Source organism: Lissotriton helveticus, chromosome 5_1 (genome assembly GCF_964261635.1).
Source record: "Lissotriton helveticus chromosome 5_1, aLisHel1.1, whole genome shotgun sequence".
NCBI classification, from domain to species: Eukaryota; Metazoa; Chordata; class Amphibia; order Caudata; family Salamandridae; genus Lissotriton; species Lissotriton helveticus.
In genome coordinates this window covers 1,648,129,298-1,648,144,211 of record NC_136065.1, presented here as the reverse complement: position 1 = coordinate 1,648,144,211, position 14,914 = coordinate 1,648,129,298, and the positions used below count along the sequence as shown (strand labels likewise).

General features: G+C 43.9%; 13 non-coding genes across 13 annotated transcripts; 3 read left to right on the top strand and 10 right to left on the bottom strand.

The window, feature by feature from the left end:
* Positions 1-60: 60 nt before the first annotated feature.
* Positions 61-155, top strand: TRNAI-UAU (transfer RNA isoleucine (anticodon UAU)). The gene is made up of 2 exons: positions 61-98; positions 120-155. It is a non-coding gene; the product is annotated as a tRNA-Ile (tRNA).
* Positions 156-1,324: 1,169 nt separating this feature from the next.
* Positions 1,325-1,396, bottom strand: TRNAT-UGU (transfer RNA threonine (anticodon UGU)). Its single transcript has one exon. It is a non-coding gene; the product is annotated as a tRNA-Thr (tRNA).
* A 1,116-nt stretch (positions 1,397-2,512) lies between these two features.
* TRNAS-GCU (transfer RNA serine (anticodon GCU)) lies at positions 2,513-2,594 on the bottom strand. The gene has a single exon. It is a non-coding gene; the product is annotated as a tRNA-Ser (tRNA).
* Positions 2,595-4,136: 1,542 nt separating this feature from the next.
* TRNAT-UGU (transfer RNA threonine (anticodon UGU)) lies at positions 4,137-4,208 on the bottom strand. The gene has a single exon. It is a non-coding gene; the product is annotated as a tRNA-Thr (tRNA).
* A 1,116-nt stretch (positions 4,209-5,324) lies between these two features.
* TRNAS-GCU (transfer RNA serine (anticodon GCU)) lies at positions 5,325-5,406 on the bottom strand. The gene has a single exon. It is a non-coding gene; the product is annotated as a tRNA-Ser (tRNA).
* A 1,543-nt stretch (positions 5,407-6,949) lies between these two features.
* Positions 6,950-7,021, bottom strand: TRNAT-UGU (transfer RNA threonine (anticodon UGU)). Its single transcript has one exon. It is a non-coding gene; the product is annotated as a tRNA-Thr (tRNA).
* Positions 7,022-8,137: 1,116 nt separating this feature from the next.
* TRNAS-GCU (transfer RNA serine (anticodon GCU)) lies at positions 8,138-8,219 on the bottom strand. The gene has a single exon. It is a non-coding gene; the product is annotated as a tRNA-Ser (tRNA).
* A 292-nt stretch (positions 8,220-8,511) lies between these two features.
* On the top strand, positions 8,512-8,606 carry TRNAI-UAU (transfer RNA isoleucine (anticodon UAU)). Its single transcript has 2 exons — positions 8,512-8,549; positions 8,571-8,606. It is a non-coding gene; the product is annotated as a tRNA-Ile (tRNA).
* A 1,144-nt stretch (positions 8,607-9,750) lies between these two features.
* Positions 9,751-9,822, bottom strand: TRNAT-UGU (transfer RNA threonine (anticodon UGU)). Its single transcript has one exon. It is a non-coding gene; the product is annotated as a tRNA-Thr (tRNA).
* A 1,116-nt stretch (positions 9,823-10,938) lies between these two features.
* TRNAS-GCU (transfer RNA serine (anticodon GCU)) lies at positions 10,939-11,020 on the bottom strand. Its single transcript has one exon. It is a non-coding gene; the product is annotated as a tRNA-Ser (tRNA).
* A 292-nt stretch (positions 11,021-11,312) lies between these two features.
* On the top strand, positions 11,313-11,407 carry TRNAI-UAU (transfer RNA isoleucine (anticodon UAU)). The gene is made up of 2 exons: positions 11,313-11,350; positions 11,372-11,407. It is a non-coding gene; the product is annotated as a tRNA-Ile (tRNA).
* Positions 11,408-12,551: 1,144 nt separating this feature from the next.
* On the bottom strand, positions 12,552-12,623 carry TRNAT-UGU (transfer RNA threonine (anticodon UGU)). The gene has a single exon. It is a non-coding gene; the product is annotated as a tRNA-Thr (tRNA).
* A 1,116-nt stretch (positions 12,624-13,739) lies between these two features.
* On the bottom strand, positions 13,740-13,821 carry TRNAS-GCU (transfer RNA serine (anticodon GCU)). Its single transcript has one exon. It is a non-coding gene; the product is annotated as a tRNA-Ser (tRNA).
* Positions 13,822-14,914: the final 1,093 nt, after the last annotated feature.

Sequence of the window (14,914 nt, the reverse complement as noted above, 5' to 3'; positions counted from 1 at the left end):
GTGCCAGTATCTACTTGGTCAGCTCTAGATGGCTCAACTGGGGAGGTATGAGAACAGTGAGCTCCAGTGGCGCAATCGGTTAGCGCGCGGGACTTATACAGCAGTACTTGCATTGAGGCATGCCGAGGTTGTGAGTTCGAGCCTCACCTGGAGCAGCTTACTGGTTTTTCATAAACCATTTCACTAAAAGTAAAGATTAAACTCAGGGGAAAGACGGCCCTTGCTAGAGAGTTTTTACTTCTTTTCAGGATCTGCGTGTCCGACTCTTCCAGGTGCAAATATCACAATCCTATTCGATGCTCCTTATAAACATTCCATGATGTGCCGTCTTGCATAGCATGCAAACACCACATCAGTGCATTAAAAAATACATTTGTAGAATAATAAATATGATGAAAACATTGTTGTCACGGGATAACCATATACTGAGGAGCTGCAAACAGTGCTGTATCAGCTACTTACAATAAAATTTAACTGAAAGACATATCAAAAGAAGAGCGTCATCATGTTAATGTTTCTAGTCAACATAAGAGTTGCACCATAGCAGCTTATGGTGCTTTCTGCTCAGATTGTGCCTCCAATCCCACATTGATTTTTTTTATTCTTTGCAGTTTAAAAAAACAATTCATGCTCAAAGTTAACTTTTTAAAACCATTCAACCTAATATATTTATTTCTCTAACTTGTGAATGTGGTCCATGTTCTCTTTTCCTCATCCCCATCACGATACTCCTTTTCCCGAAATCAGGTTCACTTCTTTATCCAGCCCACCCATCCAAGGTCACCAAATCTATGAAGCGATTCTGCTTTTTCTCACATTCTCTCTATGTACAAGATACCTTGTATCATTTGAATGGACAGCAGGAGAGTCGGATATTTATGGTTAGTGGGGGTGGGGTTTTGAAGATTAACCTCATTTGACTAAGAGCCGGGGCATCTGGGAGGAAAAGTATTTTAAGGGGGATGAAGTTCACATCTCCTTGGTGAAATTTCTAGATCCTTATTTCATCCTTTCTGTGGATGCATACTCAGTCGGAACAGAGGTCATAGTCCTCGCTCTGACTTTCAAAGGAACTTCAAATATGCATGGCTTTTTTGGCTTTGCCCGGCAGGGCTTGCCCGGCGGGGTGAGAATGGCGTTTGTCAGGCGTTCGTCAGGCGATCGGAAGGGGTGAGGCGATAGTTTATGGTTCAATGGTTTTCATGAAGTCTTCTTGATACGATGAAAGCAGGAAAGGGAAGCTTGTCAATAAGCAAACTTAAGACAAGGTGTGACTCCTAGAAAGAATTACTTGGAAACAACATACAGAAACTCACATATAAAAAGGCCCTGATGAGGATGGAACTCATGACCCCTGGTTTACAAGACCCGTGCTCTGCCACTGAGCTACAAGGCCAGCCTGCCTGCAGTATGTAAATCGCTTCATGTATTCTTACTGCGGTATGAAGATATCTATGATTTTGAGACTCTGTATGGAAATGCAGTTGCATTTGAATGTCTACATGCGTGCACAAATTGAAGAGCATGCTTAAGACACTTTTCTTGGAAGTAGGAAAAACTCCATTTTGATTTGAGAACATAAGAGTATTCACATTTATGACCATACTGATAGCTCTAGTTAGTATGTCCACAATCAGTGACAGATAGAGAACTCACTTATTAGAAGTGATCTGTCTCAGTGGGGCAGACATATGTCAACAGTCATACACTTGAGATGGCTGAAACTTTAGGAGTAAGAGCTGCTTTCTTATCAGTCTATCTATCCAAACTGGTTAGAAGTAACCCTGGGCGTCCGAATCGGCTACGCCCACGGAGTAGGCGTAGTGTTGCCTTCTACGCATTTTGCGTAGACAGCGTAGCCGGCAACACTACGCCCACTCCGTGTGCGTAGCCGATTCGGCCGCCACCCGCCTCCCTCCCGCCCTCCCCTACATACATTATTTAAGCAACTAACCTTAATAAAACAATTTTTAAAGCACTTACCATGTCCGGGGCTCTTCCGGGGCTCCCTCTTGGAATAGCGTCCCTTCCTGGATACCAATGCGCATGCGCGGCCTCCCGCGCATGCGCATTGGTATCCAGGACGACGCTATTCCAAGAGGGAGCCCCGGACGAGCCCCGGACACGGTAAGTGCTTTAAAATTGTTTTATTAAGGGTAGTTGCTTAAATAATGTATGTAGGGGAGAGCGGGAGGGAGGTGCGTAGTGGGGCTACGCGGAGTGCGGGAGTGGGCGTAGCTTCTCGCCCACTCCGCGTAGCTCCGCGGAGCCCCACTACGCCCACTACGACCAGGGTTAGTTAGAAGGCCAGGAGTGAGGGAAAGGCAATCCTCTGGACACTTCATGAAAGATCTAATTTCAATTAAGCACAAAACACTTCCCTTAATTTGACATAATTGCCAAAATGGAATAGTCAGTTGGGCCCTTCAAGTGGATTATGGCTGTGTCTTGAAAGAGAGTGTAATTGTACTACGAGACATGCCCACCTTCAAAAGAGTGTCTGATGGCGTTCCGACGAAGGTGGGATTCGAACCCACGCGTGCAGAGCACAATGGATTAGCAGTCCATCGCCTTAACCACTCGGCCACCTCGTCTGCCTTAGGTGACTATGTTTCATTTTTTAGGAAATTCTTACGATGTGCTAATTACAAATAATCATAAGTTTCTCCTAGACTGTGTCAGAACTGGCAAATATATGTGGTGTTCAATTGACAGAGCACATGATATAGCAGAATTATCAAATCTGTTCCATTAGGACTGTAGTTTTTAATAGTCATGATAACATGCTAGCATGTGAGTCGATCTTGCACAGTGAATAAGGGAGCAGTGCCAGTATCTCCTTGGTCAGCTCTAGATGGCTCAACTGGGGAGATATGAGAACAGTGAGCTCCAGTGGCGCAATCTGTTAGCGCGTGGAACTTATACAGCAGTACTTGCATTGAGGCATGCCGAGGTTGTGAGTTCGAGCCTCACCTGGAGCAGTTTACTGGTTTTTCATAAACCATTTCACTAAAAGTAAAGATTAAACTCAGGGGAAAGACGGCCCTTGCTAGTGAGTTTTTATTTCTTTTCAGGATCTGCGTGTCCGACTCTTCCAGGTGGAAATATCACAATCCTATTCGATGCTCCTTATAAACATTCCATGATGTGCCGTCTTGCATAGCATGCAAACACCACATCAGTGCATTTAAAAATACATTTGTAGAATAATAAATATGATGAAAACATTGTTGTCACGGGATAACCATATACTGAGGAGCTGCAAACAGTGCTGTATCAGCTACTAACAATAAAATGTAAATGAAAGACATATCAAAAGAAGAGCGTCATCATATTAATGTTTCTAGTCAACATAAGAGTTGCACCATAGCAGCTTATGGTGCTTTCTGCTCAGATTGTGCCTCCAATCCCACATTGATTTTTTTTATTCTTTGCAGTTTAAAAAAACAATTCATGCTCAAAGTTAACTTTTTAAAACCATTCAACCTAATATATTTATTTCTCTAACTTGTGAATGTGGTCCATGTTCTCTTTTCCTCATCCCCATCACGATACTCCTTTTCCCGAAATCAGGTTCACTTCTTTATCCAGCCCACCCATCCAAGGTCACCAAATCTATGAAGCGATTCTGCTTTTTCTCACATTCTCTCTATGTACAAGATACCTTGTATCATTTGAATGGACAGCAGGAGAGTCGGATATTTATGGTTAGTGGGGGTGGGGTTTTGAAGATTAACCTCATTTGACTAAGAGCCGGGGCATCTGGGAGGAAAAGTATTTTAAGGGGGATGAAGTTCACATCTCCTTGGTGAAATTTCTAGATCCTTATTTCATCCTTTCTGTGGATGCAGACTCAGTCGGAACAGAGGTCATAGTCCTCGCTCTGACTTTCAAAGGAACTTCAAATATGCATGGCTTATTTGGCTTTGCCCGGCGGGGTGAGAATGGCGTTTGTCAGGCGTTCGTCAGGCGATCGGAAGGGGTGAGGCGATAGTTTATGGTTCAATGGTTTTCATGAAGTCTTCTTGATACGATGAAAGCAGGAAAGGGAAGCTTGTCAATAAGCAAACTTAAGACAAGGTGTGACTCCTAGAAAGAATGACTTGGAAACAACATACAGAAACTCACATATAAAAAGGCCCTGATGAGGCTTGAACTCATGACCCCTGGTTTACAAGACCAGTGCTCTGCCACTGAGCTACAAGGCCAGCCTGCTTGCAGTATGTAAATCGCTTCATGTATTCTTACTGCGGTATGAAGATAGCTATGATTTTGAGACTCTGTATGGAAATGCAGTTGCATTTGAATGTCTACATGCGTGCACAAATTGAAGAGCATGCTTAAGACACTTTTCTTGGAAGTAGGAAAAACTCCATTTTGATTTGAGAACATAAGAGTATTCACATTTATGACCATACTGATAGCTCTAGTTAGTATGTCCACAATCAGTGACAGATAGAGAACTCACTTATTAGAAGTGATCTGTCTCTGTGGGGCAGACATATGTCAACAGTCATACACTTGAGATGGCTGAAACTTTAGGAGTAAGAGCTGCTTTCTTATCAGTCTATCTATCCAAACTGGTTAGAAGTAACCCTGGGCGTCCGAATCGGCTACGCCCACGGAGTAGGCGTAGTGTTGCCTTCTACGCATTTTGCGTAGACAGCGTAGCTGGCAACACTACGCCCACTCCGTGTGCGTAGCCGATTCGGCCGCCACCCGCCTCCCTCCCGCCCTCCCCTACATACATTATTTAAGCAACTAACCTTAATAAAACAATTTTTAAAGCACTTACCATGTACGGGGCTCTTCCGGGGCTCCCTCTTGGAATAGCGTCCCTTCCTGGATACCAATGCGCATGCGCGGCCTCCCGCGCATGCGCATTGGTATCCAGGACGACGCTATTCCAAGATGGAGCCCCGGACGAGCCCCGGACACGGTAAGTGCTTTAAAATTGTTTTATTAAGGGTAGTTGCTTAAATAATGTATGTAGGGGAGAGCGGGAGGGAGGTGCGTAGTGGGGCTACGCGGAGTGCGGGAGTGGGCGTAGCTTCTCGCCCACTCCGCGTAGCTCCGCGGAGCCCCACTACGCCCACTACGACCAGGGTTAGTTAGAAGGCCAGGAGTGAGGGAAAGGCAATCCTCTGGACACTTCATGAAAGATCTAATTTCAATTAAGCACAAAACACTTCCCTTAATTTGACATAATTGCCAAAATGGAATAGTCAGTTGGGCCCTTCTAGTGGATTATGGCTGTGTCTTGAAAGAGAGTGTAATTGTACTACGAGACATGCCCACCTTCAAAAGAGTGTCTGATGGCGTTCCGACGAAGGTGGGATTCGAACCCACGCGTGCAGAGCACAATGGATTAGCAGTCCATCGCCTTAACCACTCGGCCACCTCGTCTGCCTTAGGTGACTATGTTTCATTTTTTAGGAAATTCTTACGATGTGCTAATTACAAATAATCATAAGTTTCTCCTAGACTGTGTCAGAACTGGCAAATATATGTGGTGTTCAATAGACAGAGCACATGATATAGCAGAATTATCAAATCTGTTCCATTAGGACTGTAGTTTTTAATAGTCATGATAACATGCTAGCATGTGAGTCGATCTTGCACAGTGAATAAGGGAGCAGTGCCAGTATCTACTTGCTCAGCTCTAGATGGCTCAACTGGGGAGGTATGAGAACAGTGAGCTCCAGTGGCGCAATCGGTTAGCGTGGTACTTATACAGCAGTACTTGCATTGAGGCATGCCGAGGTTGTGAGTTTGAGCCTCACCTGGAGCAGCTTACTGGTTTTTCATAAACCATTTCACTAAAAGTAAAGATTAAACTCAGGGGAAAGACGGCCCTTGCTAGAGAGTTTTTATTTCTTTTCAGGATCTGCGTGTCCGACTCTTCCAGGTGCAAATATCACAATCCTATTCGATGCTCCTTATAAACATTCCATGATGTGCCGTCTTGCATAGCATGCAAACACCACATCAGTGCATTTAAAAATACATTTGTAGAATAATAAATATGATGAAAACATTGTTGTCACGGGATAACCATATACTGAGGAGCTGCAAACAGTGCTGTATCAGCTACTAACAATAAAATGTAAATGAAAGACATATCAAAAGAAGAGCGTCATCATATTAATGTTTCTAGTCAACATAAGAGTTGCACCATAGCAGCTTATGGTGCTTTCTGCTCAGATTGTGCCTCCAATCCCACATTGATTTTTTTTATTCTTTGCAGTTTAAAAAAACAATTCATGCTCAAAGTTAACTTTTTAAAACCATTCAACCTAATATATTTATTTCTCTAACTTGTGAATGTGGTCCATGTTCTCTTTTCCTCATCCCCAACACGATACTCCTTTTCCCGAAATCAGGTTCACTTCTTTATCCAGCCCACCCATCCAAGGTCACCAAATCTATGAAGCGATTCTGCTTTTTCTCACATTCTCTCTATGTACAAGATACCTTGTATCATTTGAATGGACAGCAGGAGAGTCGGATATTTATGGTTAGTGGGGGTGGGGTTTTGAAGATTAACCTCATTTGACTAAGAGCCGGGGCATCTGGGAGGAAAAGTATTTTAAGGGGGATGAAGTTCACATCTCCTTGGTGAAATTTCTAGATCCTTATTTCATCCTTTCTGTGGATGCAGACTCAGTCGGAACAGAGGTCATAGTCCTCGCTCTGACTTTCAAAGGAACTTCAAATATGCATGGCTTATTTGGCTTTGCCCGGCAGGGCTTGCCCGGCGGGGTGAGAATGGCGTTTGTCAGGCGATCGGAAGGGGTGAGGCGATAGTTTATGGTTCAATGGTTTTCATGAAGTCTTCTTGATACGATGAAAGCAGGAAAGGGAAGCTTGTCAATAAGCAAACTTAAGACAAGGTGTGACTCCTAGAAAGAATGACTTGGAAACAACATACAGAAACTCACATATAAAAAGGCCCAGATGAGGCTTGAACTCATGACCCCTGGTTTACAAGACCAGTGCTCTGCCACTGAGCTACAAGGCCAGCCTGCCTGCAGTATGTAAATCGCTTCATGTATTCTTACTGCGGTATGAAGATATCTATGATTTTGAGACTCTGTATGGAAATGCAGTTGCATTTGAATGTCTACATGCGTGCACAAATTGAAGAGCATGCTTAAGACACTTTTCTTGGAAGTAGGAAAAACTCCATTTTGATTTGAGAACATAAGAGTATTCACATTTATGACCATACTGATAACTCTAGTTAGTATGTCCACAATCAGTGACAGATAGAGAACTCACTTATTAGAAGTGATCTGTCTCTGTGGGGCAGACATATGTCAACAGTCATACACTTGAGATGGCTGAAACTTTAGGAGTAAGAGCTGCTTTCTTATCAGTCTATCTATCCAAACTGGTTAGAAGTAACCCTGGGCGTCCGAATCGGCTACGCCCACGGAGTAGGCGTAGTGTTGCCTTCTACGCATTTTGCGTAGACAGCGTAGCCGGCAACACTACGCCCACTCCGTGTGCGTAGCCGATTCGGCCGCCACCCGCCTCCCTCCCGCCCTCCCCTACATACATTATTCAAGCAACTAACCTTAATAAAACAATTTTTAAAGCACTTACCATGTCCGGGGCTCTTCCGGGGCTCCCTCTTGGAATAGCGTCCCTTCCTGGATATCAATGCGCATGCGCGGCCTCCCGCGCATGCGCATTGGTATCCAGGACGACGCTATTCCAAGATGGAGCCCCGGACGAGCCCCGGACACGGTAAGTGCTTTAAAATTGTTTTATTACGGGTAGTTGCTTAAATAATGTATGTAGGGGAGAGCGGGAGGGAGGTGCGTAGTGGGGCTACGCGGAGTGCGGGAGTGGGCGTAGCTTCTCGCCCACTCCGCGTAGCTCCGCGGAGCCCCACTACGCCCACTACGACCAGGGTTAGTTAGAAGGCCAGGAGTGAGGGAAAGGCAATCCTGTGGACACTTCATGAAAGATCTAATTTCAATTAAGCACAAAACACTTCCCTTAATTTGACATAATTGCCAAAATGGAATAGTCAGTTGGGCCCTTCTAGTGGATTATGGCTGTGTCTTGAAAGAGAGTGTAATTGTACTACGAGACATGCCCACCTTCAAAAGAGTGTCTGATGGCGTTCCGACGAAGGTGGGATTCGAACCCACGCGTGCAGAGCACAATGGATTAGCAGTCCATCGCCTTAACCACTCGGCCACCTCGTCTGCCTTAGGTGACTATGTTTCATTTTTTAGGAAATTCTTACGATGTGCTAATTACAAATAATCATAAGTTTCTCCTAGACTGTGTCAGAACTGGCAAATATATGTGGTGTTCAATAGACAGAGCACATGATATAGCAGAATTATCAAATCTGTTCCATTAGGACTGTAGTTTTTAATAGTCATGATAACATGCTAGCATGTGAGTCGATCTTGCACAGTGAATAAGGGAGCAGTGCCAGTATCTACTTGGTCAGCTCTAGATGGCTCAACTGGGGAGGTTTGAGAACAGTGAGCTCCAGTGGCGCAATCGGTTAGCGCGCGGTACTTATACAGCAGTACTTGCATTGAGGCATGCCGAGGTTGTGAGTTAGAGCCTCACCTGGAGCAGCTTACTGGTTTTTCATAAACCATTTCACTAAAAGTAAAGATTAAACTCAGGGGAAAGACGGCCCTTGCTAGAGAGTTTTTATTTCTTTTCAGGATCTGCGTGTCCGACTCTTCCAGGTGCAAATATCACAATCCTATTCGATGCTCCTTATAAACATTCCATGATGTGCCGTCTTGCATAGCATGCAAACACCACATCAGTGCATTTAAAAATACATTTGTAGAATAATAAATATGATGAAAACATTGTTGTCACGGGAAAACCATATACTGAGGAGCTGCAAACAGTGCTGTATCAGCTACTAACAATAAAATGTAAATGAAAGACATATCAAAAGAAGAGCGTCATCATATTAATGTTTCTAGTCAACATAAGAGTTGCACCATAGCAGCTTATGGTGCTTTCTGCTCAGATTGTGCCTCCAATCCCACATTGATTTTTTTTATTCTTTGCAGTTTAAAAAAACAATTCATGCTCAAAGTTAACTTTTTAAAACCATTCAACCTAATATATTTATTTCTCTAACTTGTGAATGTGGTCCATGTTCTCTTTTCCTCATCCCCAACACGATACTCCTTTTCCCGAAATCAGGTTCACTTCTTTATCCAGCCCACCCATCCAAGGTCACCAAATCTATGAAGCGATTCTGCTTTTTCTCACATTCTCTCTATGTACAAGATACCTTGTATCATTTGAATGGACAGCAGGAGAGTCGGATATTTATGGTTAGTGGGGGTGGGGTTTTGAAGATTAACCTCATTTGACTAAGAGCCGGGGCATCTGGGAGGAAAAGTATTTTAAGGGGGATGAAGTTCACATCTCCTTGGTGAAATTTCTAGATCCTTATTTCATCCTTTCTGTGGATGCAGACTCAGTCGGAACAGAGGTCATAGTCCTCGCTCTGACTTTCAAAGGAACTTCAAATATGCATGGCTTATTTGGCTTTGCCCGGCGGGGTGAGAATGGCGTTTGTCAGGCGATCGGAAGGGGTGAGGCGATAGTTTATGGTTCAATGGTTTTCATGAAGTCTTCTTGATACGATGAAAGCAGGAAAGGGAAGCTTGTCAATAAGCAAACTTAAGACAAGGTGTGACTCCTAGAAAGAATGACTTGGAAACAACATACAGAAACTCACATATAAAAAGGCCCAGATGAGGCTTGAACTCATGACCCCTGGTTTACAAGACCAGTGCTCTGCCACTGAGCTACAAGGCCAGCCTGCCTGCAGTATGTAAATCGCTTCATGTATTCTTACTGCGGTATGAAGATATCTATGATTTTGAGACTCTGTATGGAAATGCAGTTGCATTTGAATGTCTACATGCGTGCACAAATTGAAGAGCATGCTTAAGACACTTTTCTTGGAAGTAGGAAAAACTCCATTTTGATTAGAGAACATAAGAGTATTCACATTTATGACCATACTGATAGCTCTAGTTAGTATGTCCACAATCAGTGACAGATAGAGAACTCACTTATTAGAAGTGATCTGTCTCTGTAGGGCAGACATATGTCAACAGTCATACACTTGAGATGGCTGAAACTTTAGGAGTAAGAGCTGCTTTCTTATCAGTCTATCTATCCAAACTGGTTAGAAGTAACCCTGGGCGTCCGAATCGGCTACGCCCACGGAGTAGGCGTAGTGTTGCCTTCTACGCATTTTGCGTAGACAGCGTAGCCGGCAACACTACGCCCACTCCGTGTGCGTAGCCGATTCGGCCGCCACCCGCCTCCCTCCCGCCCTCCCCTACATACATTATTTAAGCAACTAACCTTAATAAAACAATTTTTAAAGCACTTACCATGTCCGGGGCTCTTCCGGGGCTCCCTCTTGGAATAGCGTCCCTTCCTGGATACCAATGCGCATGCGCGGCCTCCCGCGCATGCGCATTGGTATCCAGGACGACGCTATTCCAAGATGGAGCCCCGGACGAGCCCCGGACACGGTAAGTGCTTTAAAATTGTTTTATTACGGGTAGTTGCTTAAATAATGTATGTAGGGGAGAGCGGGAGGGAGGTGCGTAGTGGGGCTACGCGGAGTGCGGGAGTGGGCGTAGCTTCTCGCCCACTCCGCGTAGCTCCGCGGAGCCCCACTACGCCCACTATGACCAGGGTTAGTTAGAAGGCCAGGAGTGAGGGAAAGGCAATCCTCTGGACACTTCATGAAAGATCTAATTTCAATTAAGCACAAAACACTTCCCTTAATTTGACATAATTGCCAAAATGGAATAGTCAGTTGGGCCCTTCTAGTGGATTATGGCTGTGTCTTGAAAGAGAGTGTAATTGTACTACGAGACATGCCCACCTTCAAAAGAGTGTCTGATGGCGTTCCGACGAAGGTGGGATTCGAACCCACGCGTGCAGAGCACAATGGATTAGCAGTCCATCGCCTTAACCACTCGGCCACCTCGTCTGCCTTAGGTGACTATGTTTCATTTTTTAGGAAATTCTTACGATGTGCTAATTACAAATAATCATAAGTTTCTCCTAGACTGTGTCAGAACTGGCAAATATATGTGGTGTTCAATAGACAGAGCACATGATATAGCAGAATTATCAAATCTGTTCCATTAGGACTGTAGTTTTTAATAGTCATGATAACATGCTAGCATGTGAGTCGATCTTGCACAGTGAATAAGGGAGCAGTGCCAGTATCTACTTGGTCAGCTCTAGATGGCTCAACTGGGGAGGTTTGAGAACAGTGAGCTCCAGTGGCGCAATCGGTTAGCGCGCGGTACTTATACAGCAGTACTTGCATTGAGGCATGCCGAGGTTGTGAGTTAGAGCCTCACCTGGAGCAGCTTACTGGTTTTTCATAAACCATTTCACTAAAAGTAAAGATTAAACTCAGGGGAAAGACGGCCCTTGCTAGAGAGTTTTTATTTCTTTTCAGGATCTGCGTGTCCGACTCTTCCAGGTGCAAATATCACAATCCTATTCGATGCTCCTTATAAACATTCCATGATGTGCCGTCTTGCATAGCATGCAAACACCACATCAGTGCATTTAAAAATACATTTGTAGAATAATAAATATGATGAAAACATTGTTGTCACGGGAAACCCATATACTGAGGAGCTGCAAACAGTGCTGTATCAGCTACTAACAATAAAATGTAAATGAAAGACATATCAAAAGAAGAGCGTCATCATATTAATGTTTCTAGTCAACATAAGAGTTGCACCATAGCAGCTTATGGTGCTTTCTGCTCAGATTGTGCCTCCAATCCCACATTGATTTTTTTTATTCTTTGCAGTTTAAAAAAACAATTCATGCTCAAAGTTAACTTTTTAAAACCATTCAACCTAATATATTTATTTCTCTAACTTGTGAATGTGGTCCATGTTCTCTTTTCCTCATCCCCAACTCGATACTCCTTTTCCCGAAATCAGGTTCACTTCTTTATCCAGCCCACCCATCCAAGGTCACCAAATCTATGAAGCGATTCTGCTTTTTCTCACATTCTCTCTATGTACAAGATACCTTGTATCATTTGAATGGACAGCAGGAGAGTCGGATATTTATGGTTAGTGGGGGTGGGGTTTTGAAGATTAACCTCATTTGACTAAGAGCCGGGGCATCTGGGAGGAAAAGTATTTTAAGGGGGATGAAGTTCACATCTCCTTGGTGAAATTTCTAAATCCTTATTTCATCCTTTCTGTGGATGCAGACTCAGTCGGAACAGAGGTCATAGTCCTCGCTCTGACTTTCAAAGGAACTTCAAATATGCATGGCTTATTTGGCTTTGCCCGGCGGGGTGAGAATGGCGTTTGTCAGGCGATCGGAAGGGGTGAGGCGATAGTTTATGGTTCAATGGTTTTCATGAAGTCTTCTTGATACGATGAAAGCAGGAAAGGGAAGCTTGTCAATAAGCAAACTTAAGACAAGGTGTGACTCCTAGAAAGAATGACTTGGAAACAACATACAGAAACTCACATATAAAAAGGCCCAGATGAGGCTTGAACTCATGACCCCTGGTTTACAAGACCAGTGCTCTGCCACTGAGCTACAAGGCCAGCCTGCCTGCAGTATGTAAATCGCTTCATGTATTCTTACTGCGGTATGAAGATATCTATGATTTTGAGACTCTGTATGGAAATGCAGTTGCATTTGAATGTCTACATGCGTGCACAAATTGAAGAGCATGCTTAAGACACTTTTCTTGGAAGTAGGAAAAACTCCATTTTGATTAGAGAACATAAGAGTATTCACATTTATGACCATACTGATAGCTCTAGTTAGTATGTCCACAATCAGTGACAGATAGAGAACTCACTTATTAGAAGTGATCTGTCTCTGTAGGGCAGACATATGTCAACAGTCATACACTTGAGATGGCTGAAACTTTAGGAGTAAGAGCTGCTTTCTTATCAGTCTATCTATCCAAACTGGTTAGAAGTAACCCTGGGCGTCCGAATCGGCTACGCCCACGGAGTAGGCGTAGTGTTGCCTTCTACGCATTTTGCGTAGACAGCGTAGCCGGCAACACTACGCCCACTCCGTGTGCGTAGCCGATTCGGCCGCCACCCGCCTCCCTCCCGCCCTCCCCTACATACATTATTTAAGCAACTAACCTTAATAAAACAATTTTTAAAGCACTTACCATGTCCGGGGCTCTTCCGGGGCTCCCTCTTGGAATAGCGTCCCTTCCTGGATACCAATGCGCATGCGCGGCCTCCCGCGCATGCGCATTGGTATCCAGGACGACGCTATTCCAAGATGGAGCCCCGGACGAGCCCCGGACACGGTAAGTGCTTTAAAATTGTTTTATTAAGGGTAGTTGCTTAAATAATGTATGTAGGGGAGAGCTGGAGGGAGGTGCGTAGTGGGGCTACGCGGAGTGCGGGAGTGGGTGTAGCTTCTCGCCCACTCCGCGTAGCTCCGCGGAGCCCCACTACGCCCACTACGACCAGGGTTAGTTAGAAGGCCAGGAGTGAGGGAAAGGCAATCCTCTGGACACTTCATGAAAGATCTAATTTCAATTAAGCACAAAACACTTCCCTTAATTTGACATAATTGCCAAAATGGAATAGTCAGTTGGGCCCTTCTAGTGGATTATGGCTGTGTCTTGAAAGAGAGTGTAATTGTACTACGAGACATGCCCACCTTCAAAAGAGTGTCTGATGGCGTTCCGACGAAGGTGGGATTCGAACCCACGCGTGCAGAGCACAATGGATTAGCAGTCCATCACCTTAACCACTCGGCCACCTCGTCTGCCTTAGGTGACTATGTTTCATTTTTTAGGAAATTCTTACGATGTGCTAATTACAAATAATCATAAGTTTCTCCTAGACTGTGTCAGAACTGGCAAATATATGTGGTGTTCAATAGACAGAGCACATGATATAGCAGAATTATCAAATCTGTTCCATTAGGACTGTAGTTTTTAATAGTCATGATAACATGCTAGCATGTGAGTCGATCTTGCACAGTGAATAAGGGAGCAGTGCCAGTATCTACTTGGTCAGCTCTAGATGGCTCAACTGGGGAGGTATGAGAACAGTGAGCTCCAGTGGCGCAATCGGTTAGCGGCGGTACTTATACAGCAGTACTTGCATTGAGGCATTCCGAGGTTGTGAGTTCGAGCCTCACCTGGAGCAGCTTACTGGTTTTTCATAAAGCATTTCACTAAAAGTAAAGAATAAACTCAGGGGAAAGACGGCCCTTGCTAGAGAGTTTTTACTTCTTTTCAGGATCTGCGTGTCCGACTCTTCCAGGTGCAAATATCACAATCCTATTCGATGCTCCTTGTAAACATTCCATGATGTGCCGTCTTGCATAGCATGCAAACACCACATCAGTGCATTTAAAAATACATTTGTAGAATAATAAATATGATGAAAACATTGTTGTCACGGGAAACCCATATACTGAGGAGCTGCAAACAGTGCTGTATCAGCTACTAACAATAAAATGTAAATGAAAGACATATCAAAAGAAGAGCGTCATCATATTAATGTTTCTAGTCAACATAAGAGTTGCACCATAGCAGCTTATGGTGCTTTCTGCTCAGATTGTGCCTCCAATCCCACATTGATTTTTTTAATTCTTTGCAGTTTAAAAAAACAATTCATGCTCAAAGTTAACTTTTTAAAACCATTCAACCTAATATATTTATTTCTCTAACTTGTGAATGTGGTCCATGTTCTCTTTTCCTCATCCCCAACTCGATACTCCTTTTCCCGAAATCAGGTTCACTTCTTTATCCAGCCCACCCATCCAAGGTCACCAAATCTATGAAGCGATTCTGCTTTTTCTCACATTCTCTCTATGTACAAGATACCTTGTATCATTTGAATGGACAGCA